This window comes from Sciurus vulgaris (assembly GCF_902686455.1).
Source record: "Sciurus vulgaris genome assembly, chromosome: X".
Classification (NCBI taxonomy): Eukaryota; Metazoa; Chordata; class Mammalia; order Rodentia; family Sciuridae; genus Sciurus; species Sciurus vulgaris.
In genome coordinates, this window is record NC_136471.1 from 32,575,056 (window position 1) to 32,594,864 (window position 19,809).

The window sequence follows — 19,809 nt, forward strand, 5'->3', positions numbered from 1 at the left end:
AACACAGGCTCTGCAGATACCTGTGTGGGTTCAGGTTTCAACTTTACCAGCTGAATGACCTTGGACAATTTGCAAAAGCCTTGCCCTTTGCCTCATTCAGAGAAAGAGAGAGAAAATACCTACTTCACAGGGTTGTAGGGACAGTTAAATGGGTTGTTGTGATAAAAACTCTTAGAACAACGCCTGGCACATAGTAGGTGCTCAATACAAAGAGGCTATTGTTTTCATTATCATATATATTGTCTCATTTAATGGCTATGACAACCCTGCGGGGGAGAATTAATGGATGGGCTTTGGAGTCAGGCTTACCCATGTAACCCCTCTTTTCTCTCTGGCTCCAGCTTCTTCATCTATACAGAGGATGTATAATAATTACACCTGATGCTAGGATTGTCCTGGGAATGAAAGCAGTTCCTCCCAGGACAGCACAAAGCACATAGCCCGCATTTGCCAAACCTCAGTTAACAGGAGCTAGGTTTGGTCTTGTTTTTTAAATTCTAATTTGGCTGTGACCTCCCTGGCTGGCCTTGGGTATACCTGCCCCTCTCCCTGAAGCTTGCTTTCTTCAGCTGCCATTCAGGGGGCCGTCCCCAGCCCTCCTCTCCTGTACACAGAGCCACTTAGCCTCCCAGCTCTCTTCTCTCCTGCCTGATGCACTGTGACAGGTGCCCCATAGGGCAATTGCTGGCCCCTCGCATCCTCTGACCCCCCTTTCTAGCATCTGGGCACCTCAGCTCCTCTGCAGAGGAGACTCTGGGACTCCTACTCTTGACTTTGGTGGCTAAACACCACCAAATAGATTTGGTGTCAAGGCTATTTGTTCCCAAGTTGTTGAGCTAGCACAAGTCTGGCCACCTTGTACCGCAGTACCAGATGAAGAAGGGATCCCAGCAGGAATCACGATTGTGCTTCCCTGGCCATTTCCAGGCCCAAAAGTGACATTTCTCTGCTTAGTTCACTGTCACAAAAGATGGGTTCATGTGTTATTTTCTTCAGAGCCTGGACTGCCCTCCCACCCATTCCTGCTGCTCAGCTCAGCCTGTCACTTCCCTCCTTCAAAAGTGCTTCAAAGTGCCACACAGATGTAGCCTCAACAAGACAGCTGCTGCCCCTGGGCACTCTTCCACCTGCTCCCTTTGTCTATCCTGTCCAGCAGCCGGGGTAAGGAGTCTAGTGTGTCACTTTTTCTGTAGTACTGGGGATTGAACTCAGGGCCTTGTGCATTGTGGGCGAGCACGCTCCCACTGAGTGACACCCCAGTCCTTAGCTAAATATTTATTGTATTGCTTAGGGTCTCACTAAGTTACCTAGGCTAACCTTGAACTCAACCAAGGTGCCAAGACTGGCCTCGAACCTGTGATCTTCCTGCCTCAGTCTCCTGAATAGCTGGGATTACAGGTGTGTGCCATTGTGCCCAATTGAGGAGTCCAATGCTTCTCGAGGCAGCCCTTGACTATGGCTTCTGTCTTTTCCAGCATGGCTGTCTTCTCTGGGACAGAAGCACACAGCTTGAGCTCATTGGACCCCATGCCCTGCAGTTCTCTTTGCAGGGCTCTTGGCTCCAAATAGGTTCACTCTGTGAATCTGGCTGGTTGCCAGCTGGCCAACTCTGAGGAGGGAGTCCAGCCAAGAACTGGTCTGGATCACTGGTGCCAAAGGAACACTCACCCCCACCCAGAGATATTGATCTCCACACTTGTGAGTGGACATGCCTCAGGGATTTGCTATTTCTCCCCTTGAGTGTTGAAAGCTGACTAAATTGGGCTGCCAAGGACAGTGGGAAAGACCTCAGTGTGACTGGAGTCCTAGGTGGGCTGGTCACTGGCTAGGTGACCATGGGTAATCACTTCATCTCTCCAAGCTTCCTTTTCCTATCTGAAAAATGTACATGAAAAGAATGACTTTGTTACCTCACAGGTATTCTGTGAGGTTCAGACAAGACCATGGATGGACAGAGCTGGTGAGCACAGTGGTGACAGGGTTGCTGCTGCTGTGTGGCATGAGGGCAGCATTTCAGTTAAGATACAAAAGGCTGTTGTATTTTCGTGGGAGCAGATACCATTTGCTACTGATTCTCCTCTTAAGTACTCAAGGACTTTGCCCGAACAAGTGCCCCCCCCCATCCCGTTCTGGAGTTATCCATCCCACACTCTTTCCAGCCCCCACAGCAGTGCTATCCACATTCAAGCACATTGCAATGTTTCCTCTCTTCAAAAACCACAGCCTTGGACTGGGGAGATAGCTCAGTTGGTAGAGTGCTTGCCTCGCAAGCACAAAGCCCTGGGTTCAATCCCTAGCACCACCAAAACAAAAAACAAACAAACCACAGCCTTCTGGATGCCATGTCCCCATCTACCCACCATCCCATTTCTGTGTCCTCCTTTGCAGCTAGACTTCCTGTGTTAGAAATGCCGAGGTGCTGCAGGAAACCAAATGCATGCTGGAAAGTGGGTGGGCAAGGCAAATCCTTACTTCTGACCAAACGGCACTTCGCTACAAAACCTGGCAAGCGAGCGCACCTGGGCAGGCAGACCCCGGTTTATATACCTAAGGCAGCACTGCCCTTCGCCCTGATTGGAGGACTCGGAGGTACAATCTCCGTGATTGGCTAATTTTAGAATTTGGGCGGGCAAAAGGGAAAGGGCTACTTTGGAATCAATTAAGGCTCAATAATATTTTGAAAATGGACCATCAGACTTTGTATTTCACACACATGGAATTCAAGTTTCCTTTTCTTGAAATCTCTATTTCCTCACCTTCCATTGCCGCCCCCCTTTGGTATTGGGGATTGAATCCAAGGGTGCTTAACCACTGAGCCACATCCCCTGTCCTTTTTATTCTTTATAAAAGTTGCTCAAAGTTTTGCTAAATTGCTGAGGCTGGCTTTGAACTTGCAATCCTCCTGCCTTAGCCTCCTGAGTTGCTGGGATTACAGATGTATGCCATCATGCCTGGCTGTGAGTGGTCAGATCTTCTGTCCATATTTAACTCACAGCAAAAATTTCCTAAGAATTTCAAGACTTCAAGGATGAGCATTAGACAAATTGCAGGACCTTGCTGAGCGTGGGACCTTGTCCGACTGCATAGGTGGCATACCCATGAAACTACAGTGTGTTAAGGCCAGCTATGGCCTCACTTCCAGCTGTCAAATTCAATGGGGGATTGTGAGCCCTCATCTTTCTGGGCCTCAGCAGCATTTGACATGATCCATGACTCCATCCTCCTTGCAACACCTGCTTCCCTTGGCTATGGGAGATCCAGCTCATGGTTTTCCTTTGATATCCCCAGCCAATCCATCAGTCCTCAGTACCTTCTCTCTCTCCTGCTTTCTCCATCCTCTGGCGTCAGGAGCTTGGAGAGCCACTGGGCTCTGTCTTCCGATTGCTTCTTTCAGTGCACTCACTCGCTTGCAGGTCTTAAGGTCTTATCAGGTCTCAGATCTTATAACAGATCCCTGTTCCCTCTGCACGAATACCTGCTGCTCAGCTGCCTGATCAACAGCTCCTCTTGCAGATCTAATAGACTCCTTAAATTTAGCATGACCAGTTGCTTGGAGAAAAATCTTCAAATTATCCTAATTCCTCCTTTTCCGCTTATGTCCCAGCAGCAATGTCAGCAAACATTTCCTATTCCTCTTAGAATGAAATTCCAACTTCTTACCTTGGCTCACAAGGCCCTATATGAAAACCTGATTGAGTCCTTTACTACCTCACTTGCTGGGTTCTATCAGCCTCGCCCCACCCTATCCTCACTCATGCTGCTCCAGTCCACCCCAACCCCACCTCTTATTCCTTGATCACACCAAACATGCTCTTACCTCAGGGCCTTTGCACCTGCAGTTGCCTCTGCCTGGAGTAATCTTTCCCTGTTCATCTGTGAGCCCTGCTCCCTTACTTTGTTCACTCCTGTTCAAATGTCACCTGGTAGGAGGCCTTCACTGACCACCCTGTCAAAAATAGCACTGTTCCCTTTCTGTTCCCATCCCTTACTTTATTTTTATCCAAAGACATACCACATATTCATTGCCTCCATGTCTACCCCCCCCAGCAGAAATGTAAGCTCCATGAGTTTAGGAACTTGTTTCTTTCACTGCTGTCATCCCCACCACCTAGCACAGCAGGTGCCATACACATATTGAATCAAATAACTAATCAGGCCGGGCACGGTGGCACATGCCTGTACTCTCAGCTGCTCAGGAGGCTGAGGCAGGAGGATTGTGAGTTCAAAGCCAGCCTCAGCAACTTAATGAGGCTCTAAGCAACTCCGTGAGATCCTGTCTCTAAATAAAATACAAAATAAGCTGGAGATGTGGCTCAATGGTCGAGTCCCCCTAAGTTCTATCCCCAGTACCCCACCAAAATAAATAAATAAAATAATTTAATGAATCTGGTCATGTTGCTCTCCTAGCTTAAAATCTTGCAATATTCCATCACATCTTTCTACCTTTGCTCATGCCGTTCCCCTGTTCAGAATGCCCCTGCACTCCTAGTCTGCCTGGGAAGCTCTCACTTGTCCCCTAAGACCTGACTCACTAGCCACAGTTGGTACACGCCTGTAATCCCAGCGACTCAGGAGGCTGAGGCAGGAGGATCACAAGTTCAAAGCCAGCCTCAGCAAAGCAGTGAGACCCTATGTCTAAATAAAAAGATAAAAAGGGCTGTGAATGTGGCTCAGTGGTTAAGCACCCCTGGGTTCAATCCCTGGTACAAAAAAAAAAAAAAAAAAAAGACACAACTTGTAAGACTCACCTATACTTTTTGCTCTATATTAAAAAAACAACTAAAAAAAAAAAAAAAAAAAAAAAAAAAACCAGTATTAGAAGCCAACCTCAACCATCTATTTCCTTTGTTTTTTTCTTTTCCATTTTTCTTTTGTACCAGTGATTAAACCCAGAGGCACCACTGAGCCACATCCCAACTCCCCCTTTTTTGGGAGGTACTGGGGGTTGAACTCAAGGGCACTCAATTGCTGAGCCACATCCCCAGCCCTATTTTGTATTTTACTTAGAGACAGGGTCTCACTGAGTTGCTTAGCGCCTCTCCATTTCTAAGGTTGGCTTTGAACTCACGATCCTCCTGTCTCAGCCTCCCAAGTTGCTGGAATTACAGGCGCGAACCACCTTGCCGGCTCCTTTGTTTCTCTTAGGGTAACTCCTTTCCTGGAGGGAAATCTTTGTAGCAGAAAAGGGGGTTAATTTTTTCTTGTTTTATGTGAACCAGAATCTGGAGATAGGAACTTGGTGAGTCGCAAGGGGGCAGCAAAGTGCTCCAGCTCAGGGGAAAGTTAGACTTTCATCACCAGCTAACACGAAGAGCAGGTCTTAAACCACGTGGCAAAAAAAGGACCAACCGCTGGATTTATGAACAACTGACCATCACCCACTCCAGCATCAATACTTGGAAAAAGAGGAATTTTAATGACAGACCATACAGATCCGTATATGTCCTTGGTCCAGTTGCAATCTATTTGACCCTTAATTATCTCATCAATAAATAAGGGATACCTGCTTCCTAGTATCACACCTTCCTTACACTGTGGTATTGATAATTAACTGGGATGATCAAAGTAATAAGCGAAATGCCCAGTTGATCATAAGTGTTCATGTAAATATTATTATTACTAATATAAGGAATGAAGGAGCAGGGCGGGTGGCACATACCTGTGATCTCAGAAACTTGGGAGACTGAGGCAGGAGGATCCCAAGTTCAACTTAGCAAGACCCTGTCTCAAAATAAAATAAACAAATAAATAAAAAGGGCTGGGGGGATGTAGCTCAATGGTTAAATGCCCTTGGGTTTGGTCCCCCATACAAAACAAACAAACCCAAACCAACCCCGCCCCTGAAAAAAAAACAACTAAGGAAACCGTTACTGAATACCTATCATCTATTATGTGCCACACACTTCGAATCATTAAAGTGATCAAGTGACAGATGAGAGATTAAATGACATGCCCAAGTTGATGGACACTTAACATTGTTTCCATTTCTTGATTTCTTGTTTACTGTGAATAGCACAGCAATGAACGTGGGAATGCAGATGTCTCTTCAAATACTGATTTCATTTCCTGTGGATATATACCCAGCAGGAGTGACATCGCTGGATCATGTGGTAGTTCTATTTTTAAATTGGTTTTTTTTTTTTTTTTTTTTTTTTTTTTTTAGTACTGAGATTGAACTCAGGGCCTTGTGCATGCCAGGAAAGCACTCTGCCACAGAGTTACATCCTCAACCATTTTTAAGTTTTTGAGGAACCTCCATACTGTTTTCCATAATGACTGTACTAATTTACATTCCCACCAATAGTGTTCGAGTTCCCCTTTCTCTGCATCCTAGCCCTGATTACAGTTGTGATTTTACTTACCTCTATACCATTCTTGATTATTGAACTCTACTAGGTTGTAAACTCCATGAGGGCTAGAATGGTACCAGTCCTTGCCACAGCTGTATCCCCAGTTCCTAGCATTGTGCTGGGGACATAGCAGTATTTCAGTGAGTGTTTGTTCATTAGAAATGAAAACACATTCTTTGTTTTTTCCTGAACTTCTACCATTGCATCTGCCACCTCAAATCTGTGGATGTGGCTCAGTGGTTGAATGCCTCTGGGTTCAATCCCCAGTACCAAAAAAAAAAAAAAAAAAAGAGGGCTGGAGAGGAGAGGCGTAGACCTATCACAGAGGGGCTGGGACACTATGACAAGGCAATGAGAAGGGCTTAGTGCAGTGCTTTTCACAGGTGATTGACATGTTCATGGTTTGGAAAGTTCCCTCACTTGCTATGTTGAGGTCACACTGGACCTAGACCCACAAAGGGAGGTGCATTTTAGTCAGACACTGGGAGTAGGGACAATTTAGAAGGTAGACTTTTGGGGAGCAGTCACATATCTGTGAGATGTTTTCTCTGGAAATAAGCCACTGTTACACACTTGAGCGACAAGGTCACACAAACACACACACACACACACACACACACACACATATATATATATATATATATTTTTTGGTACTGGAGATTGAACCTAAGGGTGCTTAATCACTGACCCACATCCCCAGCCTTTTTAAAATATTTTATTCAGAGACAGGGTCTCACTGAGTTGCTTAGGGCCTTGTTAAATTGCTGAGGTTGGCTTTGAACTTGTGATCCTCCTGCCTTGGCCTCCCAAACTGCTGGGATTACAGGTGTGTGCCACCACACCTGGCATAAGGTCTATACTGATTTAGTGGGTTAATGCTGGATTTATCTAAAAGCTCAAAGTGTGTAGTGGAGATAACTCAGCAACAATGAAGAAAACCCAGGCCTCATGTGCTCCCAAGGAGAACCCCTACCCATTAGTCACAGGAAAGAAGTTGCCAGAAGGTAATTATTTGTTTTAACTTTTTTTACTTTTTATTTTGAAATAATTTCAAGCTTGCAGAAAAGCTGTAAGATTTGAACAAAGAACTCCCATCTAACTGATTTACATAGTCTCTGTTTTTGGATTGCAGCTTGAACCCAGGGGCCCTCTACCGCTGAGCAATACCCACCAATCTTTTTCATTGTTTTTAATTTTATTTATTTACTTATTTATTTATTTGTTTTTATTTTTTACAGGCTGCATTTTGATTCATTGTACACAGATGGGGTACATCATTTCATTTCTATGGTTGTGCATGATGTAGATTCATACCATTCATGTAATCATACATGTACATAGGGTAATGATGTCTGTCTCATTCCACCATCTTTCCTACCCCCTGCCCCCTTCCACCCCATTTCCCTCTATACCATCCAAAGTTCCTCCATTCTTCTTTTACCCCCCACCCCTGCCAACCATCCCTCATTATGTATCATCATCCACTTATCAGAGAAAATATTCGGCCTTTGGTTTTCTGGGTTTGGCTTATTTCACTTAGCATGGTATTCTTCAACTCCATCTATGTGCCAGCAAATGCCATAATTTCATTCTTCTTTATGGCTGAATAATATTCTATTGTATGTATGTGTGTGTGTATATATTACATTTTCTTTATACATTCATCTGTTGAAGGCCACTACCCATACCAAGGAATACATTTTCCATTATGATCCAGTACAGACACATTCATACACATACCCATAACATTATCTTAAAAGTCTCAAAATAATACTTGTTACTACATACGATACATTTTGATGTATTCTGTTTTATTAAAAAAGAAAATGCTTGATTTAAAAAGCCACAACTAGAAATAAATGAAAGAGTAAAACACAGAAACTATTCCAACATCTGGAGATTAAATAATATGCTATTATATGATGAATGGATAACAGAATATATTAGGAAGGAAATTAAAAAATTCTTAGAGGTAAATGAGAACAAAGAAACATCATATCAAAATCTCTGGGACACTATGAAAGCAGTACTTAGAGGGAAATTTACTTCATGGAGCGCATTTAATAAAAGAAGTAAAACTCAAAAAATAAACGACCTAACACTACAGCTCAAAGCCCTAGAAAAGGAAGAACAGACCAGCACCAAAAGTAGTAGAAGACAGGAAATAGTTAAACTCAGAGCTGAAATCAATGAAATTGAAACAAAAGAAACAATACAAAAAATTGACAAAATTAATAGCTGGTTCTTTGAAAAAATAAACAAAATTGATAAACCTTTAGCCACACTAACAAAAAGAAGACGAGAGAAAACCCAAATCACTAAAATTCGGAATGAACAAGGAAATATCACAACAGACAGGATTGAAATACAAAACATAATTAGAAGTTATATAATTATAATTATAATTACATATAATTCATAATTATAGATTTTGAAAATCTATACTCCATCAAAACAGAAAACCTCGAAGACATCAACAGGTTTCTAGAGACATATGAATTGCCTAAACTGAATGAGGAGGACATAAACAATTTAAATAGACCAATTTCAAGTACTGAAATAGAAGAAGTCATCAAAAGCCTACCAACAAAGAAAAGTCTGGGACCAGATGGGTTCTCAGCCGAGTTCTACAAAACCTTTAAAGAAGAGCTCATTCCAATACTTCTCAAAGTATTCCATGAAATAGAAGAGGAGGGAACCCTCCCAAACTCATTCTATGAAGCCAATATCACACTGATACCTAAACCAGACAGAGACTCATCAAGGAAAGAAAATTTCAGACCAATATCCTTAATGAACATTGATGCAAAAATTCTCAACAAAATTTTAGCAAATCGCATACAAAAACATATTAAAAAGATAGTGCACCATGATCAAGTGGGTTTCATCCCAGGCATGCAAGGTTGGTTCAACATCAGGAAATCAATAAATGTCATTCACCATATCAATAGACTTAAAGTCAAGAATCACATGATTATTTCAATAGATGCAGAAAAAGCATTTGATAAAATACAGCACCCCTTCATGCTCAAAACACTAGAAAAAATAGGGATAGTGGGAACATTCCTTAACATTATAAAGGCCATTTATGCTAAGCCCATGGCTAATATCATTCTAAATGGTGAAAAACTGAAAGCATTCCCCCTAAAAACTGGAACAAGGCAGGGATGCCCTCTTTCACCACTTCTATTCAACATCGTTCTTGAGACTCTAGTCAGAGCAATTAGACAAACCAAAGAAATTAAAGGGATATGAATTGGAAAAGAAGAACTCAAACTATCCCTGTTCGCTGATGACATGATTATATATTTAGAGGAACCTGGAAATTCCACCAGAAAACTCTTAGAACTCATAAGTGAATTCAGTAAAGTAGCAGGTTACAAGATCAATGCCCATAAATCCAACGCATTTTTATACATAAGTGATGAATCTTCAGAAAGAGAAATTAGGAAAACTATCCCATTCACAATAGCATCGAAAAAAAGAAAATACTTGGGAATGACTGTCACAAAAGAGGTGAAAGACCTCTACAATGAGAACTATACAACACTAAAGAAAGAAATTAAAGAACACCTTAGAAGATGGAAAGATCTTCCATGTTCTTGGATAGGAAGAATTAATATTGTCAAAATGGCCATACTACCTAAAGTGCTATACAAATTCAATGCAATCCCAATTAAAATCCCAATGACGTACCTTACAGAAATAGAGCAAGCAATTATGAAATTCATCTGGAAGAATAAGAAACCCAGAATAGCTAAAGCAATCCTTAGCAGGAAGAGTGAAACAGGGGGTATTGCAATACCAGATCTTCAACTCTACTACAAAGCAATAGTAACAAAAACAGCATGGTATTGGTACCAAAATAGAAAGGTAGATCAATGGTACAGAATAGAGGACACGGACACAAACCCAAATAAATACAATTTTCTCATACTAGACAAAGGGGCCAAAAAAATGCAATGGAGAAAAGATAGCCTCTTCAACAAATGGTTCTGGGAGAATTGGAAATCCATATGCAACAGAATGAAACTAAACCCATATCTCTCACCATGCACGAAACTAAACTCAAAATGGATTAAGGACCTCAGAATCAGACCAGAGACCCTGCAGATTATAGAAGAAAAAGTAGGTCCAGATCTTCAACATGTCGGCTTAGGACCAGACTTCCTTAACAGGACTCCCATAGCACAAGAAATAAAAGCAAGAATCAATAACTGGGATAGATTCAAACTAAAAAGCTTTCTCTCAGCAAAGGAAACTATCAGCAATGCGAAGAAAGAGCCTACAGAGTGGGAGAATATCTTTGCCAATCATACTTCAGATAGAGCACTAATCTCCAGAATCTATAAAGAACTCAAAAAACTCTACTCCAAGAATTCAAATAATCCAGTCGACAAATGGGCTAAAGAAATGAATAGACACTTCACAGAAGAAGATCTACAAGCAATCAACAAACATATGGAAAAATGCTCAACATCTCTAGTAATAAGAGAAATGTAAATCAAAACCACCCTAAGATTCCATCTCACCCCAATTAGAATGGTGATTATCAAGAATACAAGCAACAACAGGTGTTGGCGAGGATGTGGGGAGAAAGGTACACTCATACATTGCTGGTGGGGCTGCAAATTAGTGCAGCCACTCTGGAAAGCAGTGTGGAGATTCCTTAGAAAACTTGGAATGGACCCTCCATTTGACCCAGCTATCCCACTCCTTGGCCTATACCCAAAGGACTTAAAATCTGCATACTACAGAGATACAGCCACATCAATGTTCATAGCTGCTCAATTCACAATAGCCAGACTGTGGAACCAACCCAGATGCCCTTCAATTGATGAGTGGATAAAGAAACTGTGGTATATATATACAATGGAATATTACTCAGCCATAAAGAATGATAAAATTATGGCATTTGCAGGCAAATGGATGAAATTGGAGAATATCATGCTAAGTGAGATAAGCCAATCTCAAAAGCCAAAGGAAGAATGATATCGCTATTAAGTGGATGATGACACATAATGGGGGGAGGGAAGGGTTAGTGTTAGGGTTAGAGTTAGGGTTAGGGAGGGGGGCAAGTATGAAGAAAGGAAGCTCTGTATAGAAGGAAAAGAGGGGTGGGAGGGGTGGGGGGAAGGGAAAAAATAATAGAATGAATCAAACAACATTACTCTATGTAAATTTATGATTACACAAATGGTATGCCTTTATGCCATGTACAAACAGAGAAACAACATGTATCCCATTTGTTTACAATAAAAAAATAAAAAAATTAAAAAAAATAAAAAGCCACAACTAGCTTTCAACTTATAGTTCAAAACTCACTGAATTAATACTCTTAGATTGTAGGTTAAAAAAACACTCCTAAGAACTAGTGTAAATAAATGTTTATCTACAGCGGTAGAGAGGACAAATGGTTACCTTTGGGGAAGATTGGGTGTCATCAGGAAGAAACCTTCTTGGAGATTGGAATTATCTGATATCATGAATTGGGTACATATAAATGAGTATGTGTAAAATACATAGAAATCCACTTAGGTGTGTGTATTTTATTGTTATGTTCCAGGAATGTCTCATGAACTCAAAGAAAATAATGCATGTGGGTCCCTAGATGAGACTAGAGCCAGGGACAGTAATCACTGGGATTACAGGACTATGAATTTAGGCAGATTTGAAACCTGGCTCTGTTACTTAATAACCAGGTGCCTGTGGGAAAGCAACATACACTTTCTCAGCCTCACTTTCCTCATCTCTAACATGGGGATAATAAATATTAAGATGATGCAAGGATAGCCAGGCATGGTGGTGCACACCTGTAATCTCAGCAGCTTGGCAGGCTGAAGCAGGAGGATCAAAGCCAGCCTCAGCAATTAAGCAAGGCCCTAAGCCACTTACAGATCACCTATCTCTAAATAAAATACAAGAAAGGGCTGGGGATGTGGCTTAGTGGTAAAGGGCTTGCCTAGCAGGTGTGAGGCACTGGTTCCATCCTCAGCACCATATATAAATAAATAAAATAAAGGTATTTTGTCCATCTATGACTAAAAATATTTCAAAAGATGATGCAGGGGACTAATGGATATAAAGCAGTTGCTCAGCACCTTGTACCTCTGTAACTGGGAATTGTGTAGCCTATAAAAACCTTCCTTTTCTATTTCTTTATATGCATTTGCTTCAACCTTCCATCTGCAGACTGACTTTCTCTGCTTCTCTGATCCATAGAGTGAAAAACAGCACTTTTCAACTCACAGTCCACCTGGTATATGGTTCCAGTCACAACCAGGGATTAAATGTTTCTCAGTCCTAAATCCAAATTCCTGACAGCAAAAGCCTAATTGACTCACCTTGGGTCAGGTATCCACCTCTAGACCCTTTAGCCATAATGGAAAGAAGGGGACAGGAGGGCAGGGTGAAGCCCAGCTAAATGTAGTGGCCTGGGGACCTGCTGTGGGTGAAGCTGCATCCCCCCCAAATAGATATGCTGAAGTCCTAACCTCCAGTATTTCAGTATTTCAGATGCTATTTAGAGATAATAGGGTCTTTTTTTTTTTTTTTTTTTTTTTTTTTTTTTTTTTTTGGTACCGGGGCTTGAACCCAGGGATGCTGAACCACTGAGCCACTGAGCCACATCTCCAGTTCTTTTTATATTTTATTTAGAGACAGGGTCTTGCTAAATTGCTTAGGGCCTCGCTGAGTTGCTGAGGCTGACCTTGAACTTGTGATCCTCCTGCCTCAGCCTCCTGAGCTGCTGTGATTACAGGTGTGCACCACTGTGCCTGGCCTTGGAGATAGGGTCTTTATAAAGATAATCAGGTTAAAATGAAGTCAATAAGTTGAGTCCTCATGTAGTGTGACTAGTGTCCTCACAAAAAGGGGAAATTTGGACACAGAGACAGCCATGCACAGAAAAATGATGTGAAGTCACATGGGAAGAGAAGATGATCATGTGAAGATGGAGGATTAGAGTGATTCAAGCCAAGGAATACAAAGATTGCCAGGAAAACACCAGAAACTTGTAAGAGGCAAGGAGGGATTTGAGAGGAATCATGTCCTTGCTGTCACCTTGATTTTACAGAATGATGAGACAATGAATTTCTGTTGTTTTCAGTCACCAGTGTGTAGTACTTTGCTATGCAAGCCCTAGGAAGCCAATGCTGGGCCCATCCTAGTGGGTGGTTCCAAGGAATGAGATTGTTCCAGAGCAGGCAAACACCAAAAAAGTGACCATTATGCTCAGCAAGCCCCTTTTAGACTAGGGTCTCTGGCAATCATTCTCCTCGCAGAACAAGCCCATGAAGTTTAGTGACATAGCATCCCCAGTAAGTGGTCCTCAAGTCGACTCAATAGAAAACCACTCTTCCTAGAACTCTGAGGCCACTTGAAATCTACTGGCAAGGGTTTATTTAGCACATCCAGCCTGTCACTTCTGCCCTAGGCTTGGGGCGTGCAGACAAGAGAGTGTGGGTGTACGTGGGACACTGAGTTAAGGATGAAAATTTAGAAGTGAAACACCTAAATCTTGACCAGAAAACTTAAATAGGGCATACTCTTTCAGAAGGTAGGCCCTGTCTTCCTTGATGTTCAATTCCCCAGTATATCCTTATCAAATAATCAACAATAAGCCTTTATAAGATGACAGTTATTTACAAGACACTGTGTTAAGCATGGTGAATGTGTGTACTATTATTGAGGGCCATAAGTGAAGATCTGACTATCTGGAGAGACATGCGATGTTCAAGAATAGAAAACTCAGTATCAAAAATGTCATTGGGAGATCTAGAATCCATAGCTAATGAGGTTTTTAAAAATGTGTCTCAGCCCTGGGTTCAATCCCCAGCACCACACACAAAAAAATGTGTCTCAGACTATAAAAACTGGTTTGCATCCAGGCATGGTGGCACACTACTGTAAGTCCAGTGGCTCCAGAGGCTGAGACAGGAGGATTGCAAGTTCAAAGTCAGCCTCAGCAACAGCGAGGCACTAAGCAACTCAGTGAGACCCTGTCTCTAAATAAAATACAAAATAGGCTGGGGATGTGGCTCAGTGATTGAGTACCCCTGAGTTCAATCCCCAGTACCAAAAAATCTCTTTCTCTCTCTCTCTCTCTCTCTCTCTCTCTCTCTCTCTCTCTCTCTCTCTCTGTATATATATATATATATATACACTCTTTTACAATGTTTTTTTCATTTAACAATTTGAGTTTACTCCATGTCAGTGTACACATAAACATACATATAGAAAAAGTGCTTTAGAAAGATGTATGCCAAGTAGGTGTTACCTCTTGGGAAGGATTCAGTTTGGAGGTGGGGCTAATAAAAGGAAAGTTTTTTCTTTTTTATAAGAATGCATTCATGGTTGGGGATGGAGCTCAGTGGTAGAGCAATTGCCCAGCATACATGAGGCTCATCCCCAGTACCTACCCCACCACACACAAAGAATGGATTATTCATGTATTAGTTGGGTGCACACCTGTGATCCCAGTGACTCAGAGGCTGAGGCAGGAGGATCACAAATTTGAGGCAAGCCTCAGCAACTTAGCAAGATCCTGTCCCAAAATTAAAAAAAGGGCTGAGTATGTAGCTCAGTGGTAAAGCACCCCGGGGTTCAATCTCCAGTACTGCACACACTCACACACAAACACAAAAGAATGGATTCATGCGTTATTTGTGCAGTTAGTAACATTAATATTTTAAAATTGAAACTTTAACAGACTGATGTATTCAACATTCCCACCCTGTTGTGTACGTACCCTTCACACCTGCATTCGTTCAATTCATTCTTTCATTCAGTTATTATTAAGCACCTACTACACGCATGGCATTGTGTTAGATGTTGAGGGTATATGAGAAACTAAAAATATGGTGTGATTTGATTGCCATCTTTACATGCATAAGGAGAATGAGAAGGTAATCTTCTCTCAAAGTAACACAATTAGCATATGATGTATAAGATCTGACACTAAACAAATACTTTAGGAGCAAAATATTTCCCAGGCCCAAAGCAGAAAGAAGAAGAAATCGATTGTACCATAACTGAAAGTTGGAGCTCTAGAAAGAATGCATCCATCTGAAGATCAGTCAACGTGAGACCTAGAGACAAAGACAAAGGAAATAGAAGAAGAGTTGCCAGGGCCCACCTAGTGCAGCGAGTGGAGTCCAGGGACCTCCCTCAGCTTTTTGAAATGTCTGAAATTACCCTTGCCAGGTGTATGTCTGAATCCCATGTCCTGCTCTTACCTCACGAGTGGGATGAAGAGAGGCAGGACCCTTACCAGCAGTTCTATAGCTAGGGAAGCTTAGCAAGATGAGTCAAGAGCAAGTTCAAACTGAAATGCATCATGCAGAGGCTGTAAATTAAGCCTCAAGGAGACCAAAGGCAAATGTTAAAACAGAGGTTCAGACACCAGACCATATATGGTGCATAACTGGGTTGTGGATCCTAGAGTTTATTGTTAGCCAGGGACACAGCCAGGTGAGGGTAAATTGTATGTAAGCAAGGAGGATCCAGGGCAATGGCATTGAACAATATTGGGGTGAATTCCTGGGGTAGTAGGTTTGTTGGGCTGTTTCAAAGGTTGTATTTGGGCTGGGATTGTAGGTCAGGTGTAGAGCACCTGCCTAGCACACTCAAAGTCCTAGGTTCAAGCCCCAGCACTGCAAATAAATCAATAATAAAGACAAAGACTGTATTCAAGCCTGGCAGTTTATCACTGCAGTGGAGATGATGTATCGGGCTCTTCTTGCTTTGCTGTCTTCAGACATTAGAGTCATCCAGCTAAGTTCTTTGCTCTGGTTCTATGGTCATTAAGCAACCTCCTGATTAAACATGAACACCCACATTTGGTCTACTGGGGCATAAAGGGCTGGCTGGCCAGCAATTAGAAGAGTCCCTCTCTCTCTTCAGTCTTTTCTGATTGTAATGCTGTTTTTCAAAATGAAATATATTTGATCATTCTCTCTTATTAGTAATATATGCTAATTAAAGAAACTATAGATAAGTAAAAAGGGGTCATAAAGATCACCCATAATCCTACAACCCAGAACATCTACTACCAAGACTTCCTATTAGTTCAGATCCTTTATATATGTGCACTTATCTGCAACACACACTTATCATAAGCATATTTGCCTTTGGTATTCTGTGTTTGGTTTAAAACTTCTTTAATTAATCAACTGATACATGAGTTTAGATTGAACCCAGGGGTGCTTAACCACTGAGACATATCCCCAGCCCTATTTATTTATTTATTTATTTATTTTTTGTGGTGCTGGGGATAGAACCCAGGGCCTTGTGCTTGCAAGGCAAGCACTCTACCGACTGAGCTATCTCCCCAGCCCCTGTTTATTTATTTTTATTTTTACTTTTTGGTACTGGGAACTGAACCCAGAGGCACCTAACCACTGAGCCACATTCCTAAGCCCTTTATATATATATATATATATATATATATATATATATATATATATATATAGTGTGTGTGTGTGTGTGTGTGTGTGTGTGTGTGATGCTGGGGATTGAACCCAAAGGCCTTGTGCTCAGAGGTAAGCACTCTACCAACTGAGCTATATCCCCAGCCCTATATTTTTATTTTGAGACAGGGCCTCACTAAGTTGCTGAGGCTGGCTTTGAACTCGGGATCCTCCTGCCTCAGCCTCCTGAGCTGCTGGAATTACAGGCATGCACTACAGCACCCAGCTGTGAGTACTTTTCCATGAAGTATTTTAATACCAGATAGCATTATATAGAATAAAATGGGAAAGACCCAAAAGTAACTCACAGAAAGAGCTTTTTATTTATTCTTACACTTCTTCTAAGCAGTTAGATATCTATATTATACACTAATAAAATAGATAGCCCAGGATCCTACCATCATACTTTTTATGTGTGTGGTGCTGTGGATCGAACCCAGGACCTCATGCATGTCAGGCAAGCTCTCTACCACTGAGCCACGTCCCCAGTCCCCCATTGTACTTTTTAGTAACTATTTTTACTCAAGATTCTATCATGAATGGATTATCATGTCAATAAATACAATTTACATTATCATTTTTCACAGTGTTCTATTGTGTGAATGCACTATGATTTATTTAAATAATATCTTATTGTTGAACATTTAGGTTGTTTCTGACCCTCTCCTATTACAAATAGTGCTTCAATAAACATCCCCCTGGGTATACCATTATGCATATGAGTGATTATTTTCTTGGAATAAATTCTCAGGGGTAGAATTGTGGGATCTAACAGTGTGAACATTTGAAGGTCCAATTGGCCTCCACAAAGGACATATCAATCTACACACCCGCCACCTGGAATATGAGAGTGCTCATTTTCTTCAATCTTTGCCCATGCTGGGTATTTTCAATCTTTTTAATCTTTGCCAATCTGTGGGTACAATGATAGGTCATTGCTGCTTTAATTAGCATTTACATTGCTCCTGAGGTTTATTCATTTATTTAACAAATATAATTCAGAACCTTCTGTGTGCCAAACACTGTATTAGGCATAGACACATAATGGTGAACAAAAATGGTTACAGATGTTGATCTTATGGGGTTCGTAATCTAATGAAAGAGAGAGAACAATGAAATGATACCATAAGTGAAGGTAAAAATTCAACTGTGATTAAGGACCACGAGAGCATAAAATAGGGGGACTTGGGCCATCAGGGAAGGCTTTCCCAAGGAAGTAATGATTAAGCTGGTAACCAAAGGGAGAGTTGGCATCACCAGGCGAAGCAGGGAAGGAAGCATTCTGTTGGAGGAGCAGCGTGTGCAAAGACCCTGGGGTAGGAGGGAGCATGCGGAGGCATTTGAAAGCAGGCTGGTATATTCAGAGAAAAGAGAGTGAGGAAGAGTTCAGAGAGGTAGACAGGGGCCAGGACACACACAGTTGGTCATATGGGTTAAGGATTTTGGTCTTCATCTTAAGTGCCAATGAACATCCTGGAAGAGAAGAAGGGAAATTAAATGATCCTGACTTGGACTGTTTTTCCAATGTGGTGTTGTGGATTAGCCAATCATGTAGATTGTAGCCCTGAGTCCTCCAATCAGGGCAAAGGGCCTTCATGCAGTTAGGTATATAAACGGCAGACCGTCTGCCCAGGTGCACTTGCCGGCCAGGTTCTGTAGCTCATCCTTCTGTCAGAAGTAAATGCCTTGTCCACCCGCTTTTCAGCATGTTTTGATTTCTTGCAGCACTTTGGTATTTCTAATGTCTACTTCATTAATTTCTACTCCAATCTTCATAAATCCTTCTTTTGGTAGTTTGGGTTTAATTCACTCTCTTTCAAGTTTCTTAAGGCGGAAGCTTAGGTTATTGATTTGAGAACTTTTCTTCTTTTTTAATATAGGTGTTTATACCTACATATTTTCCTCTAAACACTATGCTAGCTTTATTCCTTAAGGTTTTTTTTGGTTAGTTGTGTTATCATTTTCATTCTTATAAGACCTTTTTCTAATTTATCTTGTGATTTCTTCTTTGGCCCATTATATGAGTATGTTGTTTGATTTTTACATATTTGTGAATTTCTCAAAATTTTCTCTTATTTATCTCTAATTTCACTCCATTATAGTTGGGGTACATACTTCATATGATTTTAATCCTTTTATATTTATTAAGCTTTGCTATGTGGCCTATCTTATAGAATGTTCCACGAACACTTGAGAAAAATGTGCTTTCTTCTATTGTTGGATGAAGTGTTCTATAGATGTCTGTTAGGTCTAACTAGTTTATAATGTTGCTTTATGTTTCCTTCATAAAAACCTTTTACCTATTTATCTATCCTCTTCGGGAGGCTTATTGTTAGGTGCACACAGAGATATTTTTAGCATCCATGTTTGATTGTGTTCTTCCTCTGTTTGGATATGTTGGATTCTCATGTCACATATCACAGGATAGAGAAGTCTCCTCAATATGACTCTCAAGGTAATGATCTGGCTACTGGCAATTTCTAGTCTCCTCAAAATAGGAACTTTACAAAGTTTTAAATATGGAGCTGGGCATGGTGGCACCCACCTGCAATTCCAGAGGCTTGTGAGGCTGAGGCAGAAGGATCACAAGTTCAAAGCCAGCCTCAACTTAGTGAGGCCCTATGCAACTTAGCAAGACCCTGTCTCAAAATAAAAAATAAAAAGGACTAGGTATGCAACTCAGTGGTTAGGTGCCCTGGGGTTCAATTCCTGGTACCCGCCCCTGTCAAAAAAAGTGCCAAACATGGAAAAATTCCCTTGCTCTGCATGGAGCATCTTCATGGAGAGGGAAACAAGATTTGTTTGTTTACTTATTTATTTGATTACAAGTGAGGTTGAGCAGGTCTTCATGTGTTTCTTTGCAGTACTAGGAATTGAACTCAGGGCATTCTACATTGAGCTACATCCCCAGTCCTTTTTGTTTTTTATTTTGAGATGGTGTCTTGTTAAGTTGCTGACACTGGCCTTGAAGTTGAGGTCCTCCTGCCTCA